This window comes from Aegilops tauschii, chromosome 4, assembly GCF_002575655.3.
Source record: "Aegilops tauschii subsp. strangulata cultivar AL8/78 chromosome 4, Aet v6.0, whole genome shotgun sequence".
NCBI lineage: Eukaryota > Viridiplantae > Streptophyta > Magnoliopsida > Poales > Poaceae > Aegilops > Aegilops tauschii.
In genome coordinates this window covers 223,611,869-223,616,066 of record NC_053038.3, presented here as the reverse complement: position 1 = coordinate 223,616,066, position 4,198 = coordinate 223,611,869, and the positions used below count along the sequence as shown (strand labels likewise).

Sequence of the window (4,198 nt, the reverse complement as noted above, 5' to 3'; positions counted from 1 at the left end):
AAAGTGAACCGCTTGAGCTTTTTCCAAACTCAATATTTTTTAGGTGCGTAGACCGAGCGAGTGGACCGCAGGGACTGAGCAAGTGAACCACATGTAATGAGAAGTGAGCTGCTTTCTGAGGTGTTTTTGTTTCGGATCACCAAGCAAAGACACTACATTGGACGGAAAACCGTACTGCAATATCAACATAAGGAACTGCACGTGGTTTTTTTTTTTTGCTACGAGCCAAATTGAACCGCATGACATTTTGTCTTTTTTCTTACTTCTTTTTAGACTTATGTGGACCACATGGTTAAAGTTAGTGAACCACATGAACTATATCTAAAATGAAAAAAACTTCTTTGCGATGTTTTGTTATTGTTTTACAAAGGGAACCACACCATCACACTGCACGCGTACACACACCGCACTGCAATCATTTTTCAAAAGAAGTGAAACCTTTGTATTTGACAATAAATTTTTGTCATCTAAAAAAATAGATGACCGAGGGGGTGGACTGCAAGCATACACACACCACATTTTGCAAGCATACACACAATGAACTGCATAGTTTCTTTTTACATTATCTCCACTGATATAAATCACAAACTTCTGTAGCAACGAACTACACTATATTTTTCAGATGAGCTGCGTCGACGAGGCGTACTGCATCTAAAAAGAAATGGACTTCTTTCGCGATGTTTTCTTTTTTTTGGCTGCTGCACTAAGCAGCGCGGCAGCGCACACACCTTTTTGCCTGGGACGCAGCGCGGCCATGGATTTTCACAATGAACTGTAAAAATATATTCAGTGAGCTTCAAAACATATTCAAAGGAGCTGCAACCGGGGGGAGGGGGTGGGGGAGGCGTATCCACCAGAAGCAGTAGCAGATAGGGAGGAGCTCGTCTGAGGTAGGACTTAGGGAAGGGGAACCAGATCGGTGCTAGTTGGGAGCGGCGCCAGATAGGAGAACTTCTCCTTGCTCCTCTATGCCCGTGGCCTAGCCCGCTGGCGAGGATGAATCCAGTGGGGAAGGCAAGGGCGCGGCGCCGGCAGTGGTGGCCCGGAGCACCCCTTCGTGGAGGTGGTGGCCGTGTGTGGCCGACGGTGGTGGCCCGGAGCCCCTCTGCCTCCCCTTGACGGATCTGGTGGTGGGGTGGTCCGAGTCCCACGCGAGGCAGAGCTCACCATGGAAGGACAGGAGGGAACCTGGCAGCCGAGGTTGGTGGTGGCACGATGTGCGACCAACCATCGGGGGCGTTTCCGGCGGTGGGGCCTGCATCGGCTACGATACGAAGGTTACGGCGGGTGGGAAGGAGGCGGACCGCCATGGATGCAAATCCGGTCTGGGGAGAGGAAGGCAGAGGATCAAGCACACCGGACGGTACGTGGTGGCGCCATGACCATGGGGAGGAGGAGGAGTTGGGCGCGGGAAGGCTGTTGCCTGGCGGCTGCGGAACCGGCGTGGGAGAAGCCGGATGGGGGTGGTGGCACCGGCCGGGGAAGAAGCAGGTTGGGGGTGAGGCGGCGCCGGTGGGGGAAGAAACCAGATCGGGGGGGATCGTGGCAGAGAGGTGGGGTGCGTGGGTGGTTCCGCGTGAGTGGGGTTGGTGGTTTCGTTTGATTGAAGAGTCCGGTGCGGGTCCAGAGTGTTAGCAGAAGTAATCATATTTAAAAATGAACTACATGTACCTACGATCTCCAATTCAAATATCTGTATCCATTTTATGTTGAATCCAAATTATAGTACATTGGTCTAGGTAGCGAGATGTTCGAGATAATCTAAACCCTGTTTTCATATGTATAAAATTTGGCCGAATTGGGACACGTTTTGATATAAGCTTCTTGCAAACCAGAGCTTCTCTCAAGAAGCCTCGTGATCCCGAGAGAGAACGTGTCACCTTTTGTGTGCAAAACGATATACGCTGCCTCCCCACTGATTTTCTTTATAGAGGCAACATAGAACTATATGAGTGTCGTGTTAAATTTTGGAATTATTCCGGCTTCATTTGGCCTCTTTTATACATTAAGTGAGTTTCTGGTCATTTAATGTGCATAATTCAAATTTGAACTACAAGCACATGCTCCGGTGCACCAAAGTTGGTTGAAAAATCACATGTGTGTCATTGGGTGAATTTCTAGGTCCCATGCAAGAAATGGGAATGGAATTCAAACATCTGGGCGTCCTGGCTCGACTGAGAACATTGAGAAACTTGGTTTTTAAATTCCTGTAAATCCAAAACTCGCCGGAAAATCATGAAACTTGGCATGGTGTCATGTCATGACACTAACATGTTGCGGTAAAAAAATTGGCCGAATTGGAATAAGTTTTGGTATAAGCTTCTTGCAAACCAGAGCTTCTGTCAAGAAGGCTCGTGGTTCAGAGAGGGAACGTGTCACCTTTGTGTGCGAAACGATATACACTGCCTCCCCCTGATTTTCTTTACAAAGGAAACATAGAACTATATGAGTGCCGTGTTAAATTTTGTAATCAATCCGGGTCTGTTTGGCCATTGTTATACATTAATTGAGTTTTTGGTCATTTAATGTGCATAATTCAAATTTGAACTGCAAGCACATGCTCCAGTGCACCAAAGTTGGTTGACAAATCACATGCATGTCCTTGGGTGAATTTCTAGGTCCCATGCAAGAAATGGGAATGAAATTTAAACATCTGGGCATCGTGGCTGGGCCGAGAACATTGAGAAACTTTGTTTTTAAATTCACGTAAATCCAAAACTCGCATGAAAATCATGACACTTGGCATGGTGTCATGTCGTGGCATTAACATGTTGTGGTAAAAAAATGGCCGAATTGGAAGAAGTTTTGGTATAAGCTTCTTGCAAACCGGATCTTCTCTCAAGAAGGCTCGTGGTTCCGAGAGGGAATGTGTCACCTTTGTGTGTGAAACGATATACGCTGCCTCCCTCCTTGATTTTCTTTACAGAGGCAACATGGAACTATATGAGTGTCGTGTTAAATTTTGGAATTATTCCGGGTTCATTTGGCCTTTTTATACATTAATTGAGTTTATGGTCATTTAATGTGCATAATTCAAATTTGAACTACCAGAATATGCTCTAGTGCACCAAAGTTGGTTGAAAAATCACATGTGTATCCTCGAGTGAATTTCTAGGTCGCATGCAAGAAATGGGAATGAAATTCAAACATCTGGGCGTCATGGCTCGGCCGGAGACATTGAGAAACTTGGTTTTTTAATTCTTATAAATCCAAAACACACATGAAAATCATGAAACTTGGCTTGGTGTCATGACATGGAACCAACATGTGTGGTAATTTTGCTGTCCGATTTGCGAAGGCGCACACATGAACAATCAACAAAGTCATTTTGAAACAAGTGCTGTCACGTTACAATCGGAAACACAAGTCAAGTATTATTGAAACCGTGGGCGTTCTCCTTTCAAAAAAAGCATGGGCGTTCTACTTACCATTTACGTGCCGCCACGCGTCCCTTTTTTTTATTGGCTAGGTGGCGCCGTGCGGGGTAGCTATTTGAGTACGGGAGGCGTGCGATCAGACCCATGCGTGTGCTTATCGGCAGGAGAGCCCTTTGAGCTCCATCTGCCGCCCACCTCTCTCCCAAGGTCTCCATTAATGGCGCCCGAGCCCCTGTCTAATGGTGTGGCTATGTCTCACTCGACTGAGATTTAAGAGAGAAAAAAGAAAACCTGAAAAGAAAATTTTGCACGGATCTTGATGTATGATCCGACGGACCTATATAGCATCTACTGCGACTTATAGCAAGACCGACGAATATATTAGGATGACAACAGTGGATAATAATTGTCTTACATATTTATGAAGATAATTAAAAAAGCCACATGCGGCTACACCCGAAATACACAAGGGCAAAAGAAGAAGGAAGACGCATACAACGATGTGGCTCACTGATCTCTACTTTCTTGATGCGCTGCAGGTCGCGGAGACTAGTTCTCGCGGCGAGCGGCGATGATCTCTTTCATCAGTTTCATGTCCTCAATACACTACTTGGCAGCATCCACGGATTCCTCCACCAACCTTTCATGCTCGATGCGGAGCATGTCATTCTCGTCCATAAGTTTCTTGACGATGACCACTACTAGAAAAAGGCTTACTAGTGGCACACCAGTTTTGCCTACTAATGGCGCACTACTGGTGCGCCACTAGCACCACGCCACTAGAATATTTTAGTAATGGCGCACCACAGGTGCGCCATTAG

At 46.3% G+C, this 4,198-nt stretch overlaps 1 long non-coding RNA gene across 1 annotated transcript; it reads right to left on the bottom strand.

Moving 5' to 3' along the window:
* Positions 1-418: 418 nt before the first annotated feature.
* LOC120962888 (uncharacterized) lies at positions 419-1,889 on the bottom strand. Its single transcript, XR_005754167.2, has 2 exons — positions 855-1,889; positions 419-772 (listed from the first exon to the last, which is right to left on the bottom strand). It is a non-coding gene; the product is annotated as an uncharacterized lncRNA (long non-coding RNA).
* Between the last annotated feature and the right edge of the window lie 2,309 nt (positions 1,890-4,198).